This window comes from Copadichromis virginalis, linkage group LG8 (assembly GCF_057382275.1).
Source record: "Copadichromis virginalis isolate Kocher_CV1m ecotype Utaka linkage group LG8, C_Virginalis_male_GT1.1, whole genome shotgun sequence".
Lineage (NCBI taxonomy): Eukaryota > Metazoa > Chordata > Actinopteri > Cichliformes > Cichlidae > Copadichromis > Copadichromis virginalis.
Genome location: NC_140625.1, coordinates 26,896,528 through 26,914,867, shown reverse-complemented (window position 1 = coordinate 26,914,867; position 18,340 = coordinate 26,896,528). Strand labels below are relative to the sequence as shown.

General features: G+C 42.3%; 1 protein-coding gene across 1 annotated transcript in view; it reads left to right on the top strand.

Annotated features, from left to right (window-relative positions):
* Nucleotides 1–572: 572 nt before the first annotated feature.
* thrab (thyroid hormone receptor alpha b) overlaps nt 573–18,340 on the top strand; it is a 171,753-nt gene continuing 153,985 nt past the window's right edge. Inside the window, exon 1 of the mRNA XM_085466833.1 lies at nt 573–904. The gene's annotated coding sequence lies outside the window, so the exon portion shown is untranslated. The remainder of the gene's footprint in view (nt 905–18,340) is intronic.

Here is an 18,340-nt window from a genome sequence, read left to right as displayed (position 1 = left end):
CTAAAGAATTATTCAATAAATTGCTCAATTTTATTGATTCTTCAATAGACCTAATCAATTATATTAAAAAAATGCACGTCCAAACCGATTCCAATCAAAATATAGCTATTTGTGGAATCCTATTAATAAAATGTATCTGTATATATCTATATTAGTTATTTTATTATTAATATATATTATTATATTTCCCCGGCTCTTACATTGTTTCCTATTACAGTGTTTCACGCCTCTGTTACGTCCATTCATGACATCTGAATGTTCATTGAGGTGAATGACTCCCAGATTCTCAGGGGGAGGGAGGGAAGGATGAGGAGGAAACGGGGATGGAGGGGGCCTCCGAGGGGGTGATGATGAAGTCAATAAATAAGGGCAAGTGAGGCGAGTCAAAGAAGAGGATTGCGCCGCATTTCACGCGACACGAACGTCCCGACATGTGTCCGTGTGTACACTGCGTGCTTTACAGTGGAATTCCTGTAGAGAGCAGTAGATAGTTTTAATAAGTGCTTACACCGCCGAGCGCTGCCCTTACTGTACCGGGCATAAGCGGAGGGAGGAGCGAGCGTGTAGTATTTCTTTTTCGCTTCTTTCCCCCGATGTCGTTGCAGCCCATCCAAACGCTACTGGAAGGCAGCAAAAAGAGGAAACAAACGGCTTCAATCCGCGCTGAAGCTTTGCAGGAAGGAGCACTGGGGGTTGTTGTCCGAGCGGGGAGATAATTTGACGGTACGAGGAGCAGCAGCTTGGCCGAGGAATGGGCTCGGAGTGAGGGGACGGGGGAGCCATCCAGCGCTTCTCTACTGCTACACTTGTGCATGAACCCGGGGACTTTCTCACGCTTTATTTCCGCCTCGTATCCCAGCGGGAAGTTGTGTCCAAACCGCGTGGGGAGTAACTGAAGGTGAAGGTGAGTGTCGCGATCATGCCGAAACACGACGTTCACAGCGTGGTGGGCAGGCAGTTGTTTGGCGGCGCTAGCCTCAGTAGCCCGGGCTGGTTTGACAGATCGGATCAGCAGCGAAGGGTAACGCACGGAGTGGAGTCCAGCAGGGGCTGGGTAATCCTGCTCGTCACTCCGGCTAGCAGTTGTCAGCATACCCAAAGTGATCGTCAGGGTACTGACAGCCTTTTTTTTTGTTTGCTTTTGTTGCGGTTAATTGTGGTGTGTGCAGCTTGGCATTTACGCCTGCTGCACACTGACGCGCACGGTCAAATCACGCATGCACACGTGCACACACGCATAGGGGCTGATAGCCTAACTGATAAAGATCAGTAGCTATGACAGGCTACACCAGGGGTGGGCAATCTCAGTCCACGAGGGCCGGTGTCCCTGCAGGTTTTAGATCTCACCTTGGGTCAACACACCTGAATCACATGATTAGTTCGTTACCAGGCCTCTGGAGAACTTCAGGACATGTTGAGGAGCTAATTTAGCCATTTAAATCAGCTGTGTTGGTTCGAGGACACATCTAAAACCTGCAGGGACACCGGCCCTCGTGGACTGAGATTGCCCACCCGTGGGCTACACCTACAGTCCTAAAGGGAACCTCAAGCGGCGGTTACCTGACCCTAATTTGGTTTCCAACTTTTTCTTCCCTCGGATGTTGCAGAAGTTACAGTGCTGTCTGTAATCTAGTATCAGTAAGAGCACTGCAGATCAATACTTATTATTACTATGACTTACGGCTCTAATAAATTAACTTTTATGTCAGGGGCGTTTCCAGGATTTTCTTTTTCTTTTTTTACAGTGGGGTGGTGAAGGGGAGGTCCACAGGAAGTCAGAATATTTGATCAGAAAGAGGGGAAAAAACTTTATTGTATTTTCAGGCTCCTGTGCAGCCCTGTGCACTAATGCAAGCAATATTAAATGAAAAGTAGTGTTGCACAAGAGTTTAAGCATCATTTTGTAGAGGGTGGGATTTAGACTCTTGAAGTAAAAGCTATGGCCATAATTTAGTAATAGTACTAAAGCTTATCATCAACACAAGTGTCTACAGTGAAAATAGTTATTATACAGATTGCACTTATTGAGTCATTAATGTGATTCACTGCAATCGTGCTGAGGCATATGATTCCACTTTCAATTCTGCTTTATCAATATCAATCTGCAAAAATAGCAACTGACTGTGCAAAGCTATAATGTATATGGTGGTTGAGCAAATCTACTGACTATATGCAACCGCTGGTTTTATCCATGCTCTCATTCATTGGTGGGAGGCCAGTAATGTGTCACTGATGGGGGGTTGTGTCACTCTGTTTCCCTCTCATGGACACCACAGCCCTGCTCAGGTGATGCAGAAGTAAGATTTTAAAGCACTGGAAATGATCTTGCATTGCAAACAGTCCTATAGATCAAAACGAGTATGCACTTTTAAGTTTGCAAGATCCTATGTTTGCATGTATTTTGTGCATTTGTGTAAATATAGCTGGTTACATAATAGTCCCTGTAATCCTTACAGGCTAGCATTTAGGACCTTTTCTCTTCCTGCTTCTGTCTATGCACAAGTACACCAGTACAGCTCTGGTGATCGCTGTCGGATCTGATCACTTTATATTGCACATATCAGAGCATTGTTCCAGTTGATCAGCACATTAAAGCAATTGCAGCTGTTAAATGCACTGTTATGCTGTGCATCCACTAATACAGTTTGTTTTAGATAAACAGCTGCAGAATAGAGTACAGTTCAATACAGCAGGGTGGTTAAAGCCAGCTTTGGCATGAATGCCAAACCAAATGCAAAGTGTTGCCAACTGAACTGCTTAATGATGCCAAGAAAAACCTTAATAATGCTTGTTAATATGCAGCAGCTTTGACTGACAGACGACAAGCAACACTGACACCTTCATCATCCCCACGAGGCATGTGAGAATCCCTGCTGAAAACAACCACTGTGCACAATTGCAGATCGTTAGTAAATGCAACTGGGATTGTTCCCTGTGCGCACTCGCAGCTGTTTGCGTGCAAAAGCAGTCATCACCACATTACAGCACTATAATAATGAAATCACTTAATGTAACCACTCTGCTTAATGCCTTTCCTGGGTCTGGATTCTTAGCGGCTTGTGCTGTGCTGATAGAAGGTGACAGTCTAAAAGCTGTAGGCTCTTGCAGTCGAATCCATCAAGCTTGCAACAGAAACACTTTCTCTGGCTCAGTGAAGCATTTATCAGTTAGCAGGCTATAAGGTTTTAAACATGCTAACCAGCTGCAAATCTTAACATGGAGAGTTTTTACATTTGGAAGCGCTTCAGAGATAGAGAGCAATTTGCACATCAAAAGGACCTGAAACCTAAAAGTGTATTAGTCATATTTTTGGACGAGGCTCTAAATGACCGTACAGTCTTGGGGTTTAATACAAAAGCAGTCTAAAAGTGTTACTTTATGTCAGATGAGGTGATATGACCCCAGATGGCTGCGATTCATTAATCATTAGCTATCAGTTTAAATCTCAGGGTTCTGTCCCTGGGTTGATTATTAGCCTTGGACAAATCCACCATTCGAGTGCAGCTGTGTTCTTTAGAGGTCCGTTTAGAGGCTGTGACTGTAAATGGACTGAAAATGAGGTGTGAGACAAATTTAAGTGATGTTTTTTACACTCAAATACATTTACACTAATAAAAGTTTATTTTTTCTATGCAAAGAAGAAAAGCAAATAAGAAATCCTGGCTCTGCTTGTTGACTGAGTGTGTGATGTAACAGGGTTGCCTGAAAGATCACAAGGATGGTGGATCTGATCTTCTCTTCTCTTCTCTGGGGCTCCTTAAGGGGGCCAAGGGTGACCTTCAGTTTCTCCCGGCAGCAAGCACCCCAGCGGGCCTCTCTTTTTCAGACGCTCTTTCTTTTCGTCTTTCTTCCTGGCCTCCTTGCTCTTTTTCCTTTTCCTTATTCCTCCCCCCCATCATCTACTCCCATCCCCTCCCTTTTCCCCATGGTGGGGCAGCAGAGCTGAATGCTAAGAAACGTAGAGAATTCACTTATATAACCTCGACTGTGCAGCTGATGTCCTGGTCTGTATCTGCTGTATAATGATGTCAGAGCTGTCTAGAGAGGCAGAGGGCATGCTGGGTAGGCCAATGTGTCAAGAGCTATTCCTGAACCTAGTATGGTGAATGGGTTCAGTCCAAGTTTTCCTTCCTTTTTAACCTCCTAGAGTCCATTTGGACCTAAATTCCAGGTACTGAATATAGAATTGACAGTCTTGGTAAAGGGTCATAGATTTTATTGGATCATGGATTTTATTAGCACAGGTTGTCACAGTACTCATGCACTCTTTTCCCCATAAATGTACATTCTTGATTACCATAGGACATGTCAGTTATTCACTGGTCTTCACTGTCTCTTTGACTTTAGTTGCCCAACATCTGTGAGTTGACCCACAGAGTTTTTGCCTTCCACTAATTAAACCATGAATCTAAATCGTGAATGGATTTCATAGATGTTTTGAGCTTTATTCTGATGGGTTTTATCAGTAAAAACATCCTGTACAAGTGCTCATGATGTTTGATTCAGTTTGTATTTATTCAAGCGAAGAAATTGGCCTCTTTATGCACAAAGAGAGTGCTCAGATGACTAACCAAACATCCAGCATCTTTGACTGAGTGTGCCTATACATGATTATGCATACTAATTAATGAGTCCAAGCATGCAAGCAAACAAGAAATGATGTTAACCTGCATATTTAGATGGACTTTAGGGCTATTGGAGAGTTTGCCGGCCCTGTATAATGCTTGCAAATGTACAGGGTTGACGGTAGCTTGGAATAACATACAGAAAACTAGGGATTGCTCTTTCTTTGTGACAGTGCTGCAAAAATTCTATTATGGCACCAAAATACAGAATTCTACTTATTTCTGTCACTTATAATGAATTAGATTAATTAGATACCTAAACAAAACCTGTGCATTTACAATAAATGCTGTGAACCTGTTACCCTTTTACGAGCACTATCTCCCATTTATTTCTGTATAAAGGCAGTCTCTGCACCCCAAAAAGTAGCGTCATTGTTAAAACCTTTGTTTTTTAGGGCTTGATTTGCTAAAGCTGAATGGACATATTTATTTATCAGATTGTTAGAAATACAGTAAATTCACTTATTTACTGAACACACCCAGACTCGCTGCCTTTAATATAAGCGAACCAATTGTTCTTACATTCGTAGTCACTCCCAAAGGCTGTTGGCTCCTAAGCCCTCAAATGAGTGTAGATTTGGTCTCATTTTGTTTAGGGACACAGAAACCACAGTTTCCCTCCCTTTTACTGACTCAACATGTGACACAATTTTGATACACAGAACTATCAGTGTAGGATTGGTGTCCTCCTCAGTTACACTGTGTGCACATCTAGCTCACAGCCCAACACATTAGTGAGAAATGGCAACGCTAATACTAATATTAGTGATAGGTGAAAGTTATGCACCAAATACAAAAATGCATATGATGTTAGTATCAAATATGAAATTGCCAGAACAGTGGTAACATCCTTACTATTAATTACACGCATGTCCTTATAGTTTGGTAATTTCATTAGACTTAAACCCCCAAATAACAAAATGTGTTGAAAAATCGAATAATCCACTGTGAAGAAGAGTAACGCACAGAGTTTGTGTTCCAGAAATCAGTAAAGACCTGGATATTTTAATTACTGAATAATTGATTATTTTTAAATTGCTTGAATAACGCCAGACAAACCAGTTTAGTTCAGTTTACCAGTTTCTAAGCCCCAATATCTTCGTGTCATGTGGTTAAGTTCTTGCTGTACAACGCAGAAAAGTGCAAATATATTAGTTTTGACATTTTTGTCCTGATGTTTATCAAAAATGTATTCATATTATTTATTTCAATTACCAGACTGTTGGTTCGGCTGCAGTTTAATAGCAGGCCATCCTGCTGTAATGTTTTGGGCACACAGTAATGGTTCTAATGGAAAGTGGCAATTCAGACCTCATTAGCAGAGAAGAATGAGTCTAACCCTCCAGTGTGATGTCGTAGCTGGTTTGCGTGTTGCATTCAGAGGCCCGTGACGCTCCACCGCTGATAAGCATGCTGTGTTGGTGAGCAGGACAAGAGATTATCACTCTGCTCTGCACCAGTCTTCACACAAACCTCTGGGGGTCCTGCTGTCTTTTAGATACTGCAGCGTCTCATCCCTCTAGCACACAAACACACTAGTAGATGTATTACATCATTTTTGTCCTGAGATGTCCCCAGAGAGGTGGGGACATCTCAGGCCCTCCAAGGTTTGGAGGCCTATCTCCCCCTACCACCACTTCCCCTGCCAGTGGCGGACCCCCTCAGACATCGGTGCGTTGGTGGTTCATTGTGTCCGGGGATGGGCGTCCAGGTACACACCGGCTCACTCCTTGGCGGCCGCTTATCGGGGCCTGGAGCCTGGGGCTCGCTCGGGCCACTTCGGAGGTGGGGTGCCCCCGGCCTCTCGGCCTGGGGCTCGGTCACTCAGCCACGGCTGGCTGCCGGCGGAGCTCACGGGCGCGTCACTGCAACTCCCCCTGGCTTCTGCTCCGCGGCTGCTGAGTGAGCCCTCATCTGGGACTCTCCTCAGCTCTTTCTGGGACAGTGGCGCGGCTGCCCCTCTGTTGGTCTTCCTTGGTCTCTTGTGTTCTGGGGGCCTCTGGATGTCTGGAGTTTTGATCTCCTCCACACCTGCTTCACGCCCTGGAGGACGGGGCTGTGGCCCCCCCACACCCTCTAGCAGATTATTACATGAAGGAACCTTTTAAAAAAACAAAAAACAAGCGCGTCCATGCTCACAGGTGTACACACGGGTGATCACACCCACAAACTACACCCTTTTTGGCTCCTACCTCAAAGCACACTGTGTTCTGTTGATCTTATGTGCTGCACAATAATGTTTAACATTTAGTATTTACTGTCATATTCCCATATATCATTGTGATGTTGTTTATTCTATTACTCTTGTTCTCTTCTGCTTGCTTTCTTTTTTCTTTCTCAGCAGGTGATCCAGGTGATTGATATATGCATTTTTTTTTTCTCTGCCCGTTCTGTTGGTTTTTGTCTTTTGCCCTTCTCCCCCGTCCCTCTTCTCAGCTGTTTCTCTTTCCCTCTTTCTTTCTCCCCTTCTTTCCCCCAGTCAAGTCTGTCCCGTATTCAGTAAGTGAAAATAAAATAAACAATAAAAGGTGAATCAAATGGACCATTACGGCAAGGCTGGGATGGTCAGTTTGGTAAAGTAAATCCGTTGGGCATCTTTCTTTGCCTTTAGACAACAATTCTGATGGCAAAAGAGCCAAACGGGACAGGCAAAAAAAAAAAAAAAAAATAGATGTATTACATCAGATGTCAGCCAGCAGCGGGTACCGAGTTTGTGGTTTTCTTTTTTTTTTTTCCCCTTTTTCATAGTGTAGTATGTTTGGGCCCCTCCTTTTTGTCTTCTCTTTGTAGGTTAGGTTTCGTTTTAATGCGTAGTTGGGTTTTTTTTTTCAGTTGTTTCTGTTAAGCAGTGGTTTCAATGCAGATGGTTACCAGAGGCTCCCCTGCTTTATCTTTTGTATTTCTCATTCCCATTGAACCGTCGCTGCTCTCTGCTGCCGCTCCTCTTTGCCAGCTTTTGCTTCACCACCTTCCAAATCACCGGGGAAAATAATAACTTGTAAAATGGCCTTTATTGGCCAGAAAGAGCTGCAAGAGTGTTTTACACAGCCGCCCTTCTTTCTTATTAACGCCAGTCAGCTTGGCTCTGCCGGGGTACGACTGGGGCCACTCACAACTAGCTTTTCATCAACGGGAATACTTGGCACCAAGGGCTGTGAGGTTTATTTCTGCCAGGGTGAAGCGTAGCACTTTACGAGGTGGAGTCCATCCGACGTTTGCTGGCACTGCTTCCTCTCTCTCTTGTCTCTCTGTGAGAGCCACCTAAGTTTATGCAGATTTGTTGACATGTTGAACAAGCAGTTCCCGTGACGCTAAAGTGGCTACTTACAAAAAAAAAGTTATAAAGATTCAGAGCTTAATCCAGACAGATTCCCTACATGGGCATCCAGGATTAAATGGGCAATAATGCTTTCATTATCTTCGCCCCTGGGGCAGAAGCGAATCGGCTCATAATCAGAGGTCCTTTGAGAACTCCTTGTGTGATTATAAGTTTGTATGTGAGTACAACAGCGGAGGACGCTGAAAATAAAAGTAATCAAAGATAACTGTAAGTTTACTCTAATAATACTCTTGATTAAACTTTTTCCTGCACAGAAATATTTGTGGTAGCTACTAAAGAGCTTTTAGCCAGAGCTTCAAGAACATCATCAGCACTGTAATTATGATCTGCTTTGATTAAGTAACACAGATTTGTTGCTTTTAGTGTGAGAGGAGCAGCTGGTACCTCAGACCTCAGGCACACAAGCCTGGAGACCAGTTGGCAAACCCCCTGGCAACCTCTGGTCGCTGGGATAAAAATGTGTACTCCGTAGCTGGTTGGTTGGTGAGTGGTTGCAGGCAACCAAAGCAGTTGCACAGAGGTTTTCTGTGCAGAGCATGCCTTTCGGTGACAAATTTTACCAAGCGACAGCATGCAAACTTCATCAAGCTGTGACCTGTTACCAGTGTGCTGTGCATCAGTCTCTTACATGTGTAGGAAAAAACCCCAACTGCTCATTTTAACCCCGGAAAAACCCTGCTGATAGCTGTTTTAAATGCTGTCTTAGATTATTTCTAATGTCCTGGATGTATCCCTGTACTAAGGATGTGCCAGTTGTCAGTTTCTTTATAAATACTAATTTTCAAAATGTCGATTTACTGATAGGCAGCATCAAAACTGATGTTTTTTGTTTTTTAAATGTAAATATTTATTTTTACTTTGGTTTCTGTTTTTGCCAGTGAACCAGAGAAAGCTTCCTTAGGAAAAAAAAAAAAAAAAGTCCTTTGGCTCTTCGTCACACTATTTTTGCATGATTTGCTAGTGCATAATTGATATGACACAACAAATTAGTCACAGGCATCAGTCAATGTATTTATTTACCATCAGGCAAACAGCAGCCGCACCATCGTGACCAATATCAATATTAGGCCAGTGTATCGGTTAATCCCTAAACTGTGCATATGACACGTGTAAAATATCAGAAAATAGTTCAAAATGCCTGTCAAAAATGAAACATTGCACCTTTGAAAAAGCTGTTGTGTAAAAAGAATGAAGATCACAATCACAGCTAAATACCTCGCAGCATATGGGAGCAGAGCGCAGCTGACAGGGCTACAAAGCAGTGGAGCCAAACGAACAAAATCTGCTGGAGTAATGAATAACTCTGAGCAAAGAGATGCTTATAACAAAAATCCACAATTACAATTTTGGCTCAGACCCAAGCCTTGATATGGATACTCTGTCCTGCCAGCATTTACTGTACATCACTCAGCATTTCATTAGCGCAGAAAAGAAAAAGCCATGAGTACAGGACAGTTTGACCTCCTTTATCCTATCAGTGTGTGTTTAACGTGTTTGCCTTGCTGCTGCTGCGCTGTATTGTTGAATAGAACTTAACCAGGATTACTTCTTTTGGGAAACCAGGATTTAATTTCTCTATGAAGCCAGTGCAGCTCGAATTCCGCTAAAACCCCCGGATTTAGGAGCTGAATGAATGGTCGGCCGTAGAAGCAGGAGTTTTATTGCTCCCTCTTTTTCCTAATCTGTCACGCTTGAGGAAATTTAGATGGACTCGTTCCAACGCCTGATGGTTTGGCAAGATCTGAAACGCCACCTCTTAATCTTTGTAATTTTATTTATTTATTTTGTTTTGGAAGTGAGGATAAGGCCATTACTTATTCCATGCAGTGCTGCAAAGTAGCTGCACTTACAGTTGGCCTTCGGGAGAATAGCATGCAGCTTTTCATTAGGGCCAAGGCTTTTCACTTTAGATGGTGTGGAAATAGAAGTGTAGTAATGAGGCCGTGCTTTGCTTGCTCTACAGCACCAGCCTTGCTCGTCGGGTGCTCGTACAGTCTCTACTAAAGTACCCATTTCAGTGTGACCACTAGCCATCTTCTAGATGTTTTCAACTGATTTTATTTTAGTGGGATATCACTCAACAATAAGAGTGTAAATTGTGCTTGCACAGAGGATGTTACAATTGCATTTTCAGTGCTTACATTTGCAGCTGTACTGCAGCACTTGCAGAAATAGAATAGAATACCCTTATCTGTCATTGTATGGGTATAAGGCGAAATTTGGAAGTGGAAGCTATAAACAATCGTCGTTAATTTCTGCAAATTTGAATATTAATTTAACAATGCTGAAAGTTCAACTGTTTAGCTCTATGCACACATCCTCCTTGCACGTTGCTTTAAAGTTGAAGGTTGGTTGACCCAAGACCTTTCAAGCTCTAGTTAGTTAACCCTTTTATATATATTTTTGTCATATATAATTCAGTGGTACCTATACATTATCTGCCACTAGCAGCCACTTCAAGGTTGAGATGACTTGCCCACTTTGTGCTGCTAAAAGTTATTTCGCTGACTTTTATTGTCACTTCTTGGTATCTGGCCACCACATCGCTGCTAATCCTCTCCTGTGTGGACTTCAGTTTGTCTCATAATGCTTCTGTGGTAGCTGCTTATCTGCTACTTCTGTCAAACTGTTTCAGCTTTACGTCACTGTTTTGGGTAGCTGTAACATCTTTGGTACCTGCTAACTAGTTTATATGCTCTGCCTCTTTGTGTCTGAGTTGCTGTGGTCCCTAAATACTTCCACTTTGCAATGATACCACTGGTAGTTGATCAAGAAATATCTAGGAGGGTCAAAAATTCACCAATTCACGTGTTGCAATAGTGACATCCTATTACGGTGCCATACTCGCATTCGGTGAACTCTATAGAATGAAATAAGGCAGACTTTATGACTAGGTGCTTAAAGATGAAGAAACTTTGTGGCCCACGGCACAAGTACCACTTTGTACCACTAATCCATCTACTACTGTTAGTTACTGTTAACTAAAAGTCCAATCAGTTGTTGAAATTGTTATTTCTATTTTTCTGAATGAACCACTGATTCTGTATACACTCTGGTATCCCTGGTTGGGAATCAGTGTTGTGCAAACACTTCGAAGTAACATCTGCTAAGTATTTGTGAGATATTATTACGTATTTAAAAAAGGTTTAGGACTCTGTTTTTAAGACTTATCAAGATTTGAATCAGCTTAGTTATGGCAGGTTGCTCTCGTTTCACTACTTTTTAAAGCAACTGCTTCTTAAGCCAGAGAGTGACCTCTAGTTTGTCCATATGTGGGGTTTTCACAGTAGCAGTCCCAACTCCTGTCTGACTGATGCAAATATGAATGTGCATGCAAGATATTCCCCCGGGCTAAGGAACTAGACGTTGGTTTATGTTATGACTGTCTGTGAGGTTAAAAGATCACTTCAGAGTTTAGTTGAGCTCCTTTGAAGTGTGACCGACAGTTACCCACACTAGGCTCTCTGTTATTGCGTGCCGTGCACTTTTCTGTTTGAGGAAACTTTTTTTTTTTTCTGACATCACATTTCCAAACATTTCTGAAGACGTCATTTGTCCCCCCCCCCTCCCCCCGATGGCCTTTTTCCCTCCTCCCGTCACGGCGAAGGCACCGCGTTTGACAGAAAGTGAAGCCGGCCACCGGCTGAGCGAGGTCAGCTCGAGCCCGAGTGTTTCTGTGAACATCGGTTTGTCAGCTGGCCTGTGATCGAATGATGATTGTGGAAATGGTCTGTCATTAAACACAGCTGCAGGTAGGCACACTGTGGCTTGTGGAGAGGCTTACTGTTAACAGGAAATGTCAATCACCTTTACAGAAATTTGTTGGTGGGTGCTATATCGGGAGCGGGGTTATTAGTCATCTCCTGTTGATTAATATCTCTCCTGCACGTTGGCACATTAGCACAGTTGTTTTTCACGCTTGCGTTTTCTGCTTTTTCAAGGAACAATAATAATAATGAGGGAGGATTATTGTAATTAGCTTGCACATTTTAAGAATGTGTTTCAAAACATTTGAATTTGTTATAAATACATATTCATATGAAGGCAATGGTTGTGAAAAACAGTGTGAGATCTGCCACTCGGTCCTGAAGGCTTAAAGTATTTTTCAGATGAGCACTTTAGAGGCTTGCTTCATGCTCGGAATATTTCTAGAACGAGGCGATGTGACCTTTGTGACCTTTTTTTTTTTTTTTTTTTCCTTCATCCAAAGCAACCCTACAGGCTTCATTTGCTGATGCTCGCTGTCTGTATGGATTTAACCTTTTAAAGCTGTTATAGAAAACTCACGCTGTGCAGCCAAGCTGAGCAAAAAACCCCACATGCCGACTTTGATGCTCTTCTTTATAACGCAGGATTGTAAACTCGATATCCGAAGGTAACGTTTTACAGATAACCAATAAATAAAGCTAATAACGGCATTTTAATCAGCAAAGAAAATCTAGTAATTAGTTACAGGCCTATCTTTCCTGTCAGACACTGTGAAATGAGATGATTTTTAGAGCATGTAATTAAAAAAAGAATATAATTAATTTGTTTTTATATCAGGAATCAGGTTTGCCCATCAGTCTATGTTTTGAATGAGTCAAAGGTGTAAACTGAAATGCTCAAAGGGAAATTTGTTCTACTCCACGTGTGAAAATTGCAAATAATAAAGTGAAAGATAGAAGAGCCGGTCTTGTGCTTCCAGTCTTTCCTCAAAACTAAAAATCAATCCAGCGTATAGGAATGGTTGTTTTCGAGAAGGCTGCACTGCAAGGTCTTTCGGCCGATTAGGAGTATTCTGTAATTAAATTCGGGAAAATTTCTTCAAGAATTACAGAAATTTGGAAGCAGTTTTAGATTTGAAAAACCCACCGAGGTCCCTCAGTCTACACACAGCCTTGCTAGCTTTGCTCAGTTGGAATTTGTGATTAATCCAGGGATCCGCGCAGCATTTTAACTAAGTCTATGCTTCAGGTTTTTTAAATACCTCCAAGGATGGTTTAATCCACTAAAATATAGATGACAAAAGAGCCCAGCTGATACTGGCTTTCTGGGGTGGATGTCATTACTCATTGATTGCTGCAGTGGTGTTTTTGCTGACAGCACTCTCTCTCTGCTGTGCTTCACTGGGTGTGCGAACAGTGAGACTTGAGAAAGTCACAGAGAGCAGTGGCAGATAGTGTGAATGAAACTCACTCCTCTCACCCACGGCAGTCGTGGCAGATGGCTGCCCCTTTCTCAGCCTGGTTCTGCTGGAGGGAGCTTCCTGTTAAAAGGGAGTTTTTCCTTCCCACTGTCATCTAAGTGCTTGGTCATAAGGCGTCGTCTGATTGTTGGGGTTTCCCTGTATCATGGTAGGTTCTTTATCTTACAGCATTAAGCGCCTTGAGGCGATCATTTTACCTGTTTTCAAAGATAAGATAAGATAAGATAAGATAACCTTTATTAGTCCCACACGTGGGAAGCCAGCCTTTGTTAGTTTTTTGGGTTGTTTTAGATGTGCACTCCTTCTGAGCTTATTGTGCACAAAACTTTTGTGTATGTTGTACAGTCTGGTCATCCATGATGCTATTTTGCTACAGGTGCTGCAGAAAATGAAGGACTGTAAACAGTGGAGTCTGAATGTTGCCGAATAAACAATTTCACAAAATCATTTGCATTTTGGTCAACGTATACGTCTATATCGGTATATGTAGGCCAGTATTGGCTAGTGGTCTGTCTCTGCATGACAGGATTCGCACGAGAGTCAAGGAGTGCTTTTCATCTCTACCTGTTAATTTTGCTAGCCAAGCAGGGATGGAGAGCTACACACTGGGAGGTCCAGAGTGCAAAGTTAATGCCAAGCACCCTGAGGCAGTGCATGTGCATGTGTGTATGCGTTTGTACAAGAACCAAGAGACTTTTGGATCTGGCAGCCTCGTGCATTCCTCATCTGAATTGTTTCAACTGCAGCCAATCAACAAACGCTGGCACATAGCAGAGATCTGTGTAGTCCAAGTTCATTCAGTTTCTCACTTGTACTGAAAGTAACAGAATTTATGTGTGGGCATGTAGTGAGAGCTGTGTTATATGTTAATGCGTGTACTCAGATGGTGCTAATAGTATGCGTGGGAATATGTGTGTGCTTGTGTAATTCTGATTCTTAGAGCACGGTGTTTCTGCACCGTCTCCATGTGTTTGATGCCGACGACAGGCTCATGTTTCCCTCAACATAACTGGCCTTGCTAGAAGGAAACTTAATAGGCAAAGTGTGAGGCAACCACTCTGTGATTAGTTTGCACTACCGCTTTGAAGTAGCCTTTGCCTGGCAGCGCTGGACACAGAAATTCTGGCAAGCTGCACGCAAGCATTGCACACTTGCACAGCTTCTCAGACAAACGATACGCATGCATGTACGTGCATGCTTTCAAACCAGCATGTAAAACCCGCACATGCATGTTCACAAACATGCAGACAGCTGTTCTTAGTTACGACGTCGTCAGCTTCAAATTTTATAAATCACTGCCCTTTAATGAACACATGTTCACATTCATTTGCCTTTACTACTGACGCTGGCCCTTTTTTATGTCTCATTTTTTTTTTATTATGGGTTAGCAATTCACCTCATTGATCAGTTCGTGTTTTAAACACTTGCATTTCATAATCGGCGCGTCGCTAGTTTGCACAGATTTGTGTATATACACAAAGGTGCATCCTTTTCATTTTTCCGCTGGCCGACCAGCTGCCTGTTTGTACAGCTCTGTCCAAACTGTCTCCAGTGAGCGGCTACTTCTGTGCCCAACAACAACTGTTTGGCTTTGTTTATTGCAAGATGACACTGGATGGCAAAAGCAGCTGCCAATAGCCCTGTATGACAGAAACAGTTTCTTGTTTAGGATTACTTTGACATGGGTACACTGTACCACTGCAAAATTCTCAAGCTGTGAATACTGTCCAGTCCTGAGCATGCATAAAACACATAAAACGCACCAGAGAAACATCAACAAGAGCAAACTGAAAGTACACTTGTAGCCCCATGCAGCACATGGATTTTAAGTAAAGCTGTTTTCAGGACTAAACTGATGATTGAAACAACGGATGAGGTGTGAAAGTGAACTGTGAAAATAATCAAATGAGTCCACCGATGATTTATAGATTTGTTTTTAAGGTGGTCCAGGGTGACTGAAGAAGGTGACAAGCCGGCAGGCCCCTGAGAAGAAGCTCCGATTGCTGCTTGTGTTCTCTCACTCGTGTCCCTGACCCTTGTCCAGGTTGGACGGGCTCCAGCTGGTCCTCAGAGCGAGCGAGCTCTCCGTGCTTTCACATCTGTAGCCCTGTTTTTGTGCCAAGGCAGGCAGCGCTAACCCCTCTGACCTTCCATTCGGGTTTGTGTGTGAGAGGGAGCGAGAACTATAAACAGATGACATTACAGTGAGGAACTGGCATAAAGGGAGAAATGGTGCCAAGACCGTGTTTGTATTATGAGTTTGTTTATTCTCTCCGTGTTCATATCAGGTGTCACGTGAAAAAACATGGTTAACAGTCTATTGCTTCCCCTTGTTATTGGTTGTGTGCGCGTGTGTGTGTATGAGTGTGTCAGACCTTATCTGACACGAGGGATTAGCAGACTGAAGCCAGCCTCTGGTGTTCTTTACCCTCCCTGCCTGCAGAGGTCCATCTGATTCTTGTTGCCTTGCTGTTTTGGGTTTATTACCAAAAACGACACGATTGTCTGGTATTCCTTTTGAAGTAATCAGCATCTGAGACATGATATCCCCCACTGTATCAGTAACTATAAACTTGAATTTTGTTATGGAATTAAGGACAAAGTCAAAGGGAGCCAAATTTGGCGTGTAGGGCGGCCAACATTTACGTGCATCCAGCTGCCTTTGTGCTATAATTATAATTTTGAGCGTTCTCCTTCAGATGCTGAAGAACGTCAGCATCTGAATGAAAGTCTTGCTGTTGCAGTCTGACCCTGGAGGGTGGATTTAAGCTGCACCACCCTGTTAATGTCAAAGAAAATGTTGTGTATTTTTTGGGCTCGTGCCCCTGATAGTCTTCTTCAGTCCTTTAGACTGCAGCCTCTTCTACTGCAAACTTTGCATCCTGTTTTCATCACCGGTGATGATCCTCAAGGCAGGTTTGCTGTCAAAGAGCCCTGCAGAGAAGGTTATTAGACAGGATACTGACTACCAAAGTTACTGCTAGCACCTGTTGTGTGGTTGTGCATTTCTCCTTCTCACCGGGCGTTTTTACAATGATTTGCAAGCATCATTTTAAATGTGCAGTTTTTAAATAGCAGCCAAATTCCTAAACAAAAAGATCAGGCTACGCACTTTTATTTTATTTAGCCTCTTTTGTCATTAGCGGAAGAATCTGTTTTGCCTGCACAGGATTCAGATTAACTTCACGTAAACAAGGGGTTCACAGGAAATGATGCAGCATGCAGCCCATCCTTTGTTAGTGTTTGCGATCTTATCTTGATCAAGACAGTCTCACTCTGCTCTTACCGTCTATCAGACTTCAGCCACAAACAATGGATGGTTAATGAAATGTAGTAACTGTAACCTCTGATAAATGTAGAGCTGGGCGATAGAACGATAACGATATGTATCGCGATATAACTTTTACTCGATAGAGAAATTAAGCTATCGCGATAGACCTCGCCGCTCTTGTTCTCTTAAAAAAAAAAAAAAAAAAAAAAAAAAAAAAAAAGAAAAAAAAAAAAAAAAGGTCAGCCGATCCAAATTCAGTAGCGCAGAGCCGAACCAATCACAGCCGCAGCGTCACGTCGCGTGACTTGTTACGTACAGCACAAGTGCCAAGCCGCACGTGTGTTTGTTTGGGAAGCAGCCAGCGGGTAATGGAGCCAGCGCATAATGGAGGAAATGTGTGTGTCGACTAGAAAAATCAACCGAGCGTGACCGAAGAGAAAACAGATGATGGTTCCAACGCCGGAGAGATTCTCGAAGGGAAGAGCCATAGAAGTTCCGTAGTGTGAAGGTATTTCGGCTATTTCAAGTCTGACAAAAAACAGAGTAGCGTGCACTGTAAATTGTGCCGAAAGCAAGTCTGGAAATACAATAAACTGGTGCATGCGTCACACTGCGCCACGTTATTGTTTCGGTGAAATGAATTTCTACAATACTGTTAATTCTACTCTCTGCAGTGTTTAAATGCTTACATATACACACAGTTACTGTCCCTCCACACATACGACTCGGTTCTGCTTCTATGCCCCAGCTTTGTTTACTTTTTCCCACCGAGGCTTCTAGACTTCTGATTGGCCAACATTTCTGCACGGTTAGGAATCTAGCGCCACCTGCTGCTTTGGCATGTTCATAGCAGCGTTTTCCTTCATTTCTGCCTTTATGTGTGGACGGGATTATTTTTTAAAACGAAAACGGAAAATCTCCGTTTTCAAAGATACCCGTGTACGTGTGGACGTAGCCTCAGTCTCTGACTGGAAGCGCTAATTCGTCATTCGGCTTTTGTCAGACTAAAGTAACTGTTAAAACTGTTTGAAAAGCTCAGCTATACAACAAGGAGAGATTGAGAATTTCCTTTTAGTTCTCAGTTTATTTGATATTGACAAAAGTTAGTCAGTTTTGTCTGTTCTTCTGTAAAACAAACTAAGATTTATTTTTAGAATTAATATTTTGTTTCTAAGTGGAATTGACAATTTAGTCTGTTTCATTTGTTCTATTTTGAAACTTAAACGCTTTAGCGGCTGCCTTTTGTGTAGTTTGCAATATTTGCCTTTATTTATCTGAAAAAGTCTCATGTTCCTTAAGTACATCTACCCTGTTGAACTTATTATGGGAAATAAATATTTAAAAACAAGCTGCTGATTATTTCACATTTTACTTGTGAGCAACGGCACATTTAAATCTTACAAATATAGTTATTTGGCTTATATCGTGATAGATATCGTTATCGCCTGAAATGAAAAAAACATATCGTAATATGAAAAAATCTCATATCGCCCAGCTCTAGATAAATGTTACTTTTAAAAAAAATAACATCTCTCCCACCTATCCTTTTATTTTTTACTAATTTGGGGAAACTGTACCTTTAAAACTAACTCGAAGCAACTGCGAAATATGCAGAAAAAGTTATGTAGTAAGCGTAGTGCACTCGAAAAACTGAAATACAGAAAACACTATATAATGTGAAAGTAATATGCATTAAAACAACTGGTGGGAGGGCGCCATTATGTCTTATCACTCTATTTAATGCCATACTGTATGTTCATCGTTTTGGCCTAATGTGAGTCGATTGTGTGCTTCAGAAATGCAATAAATATGTATTTTGTTTTTGCATCCAACTGTTGTGCCAACAGATTTTATTATTAGAAATGAGCACCAGTGTATTTCCAGCGAGTGAATAATTGATTATTGAACCGTTTCTT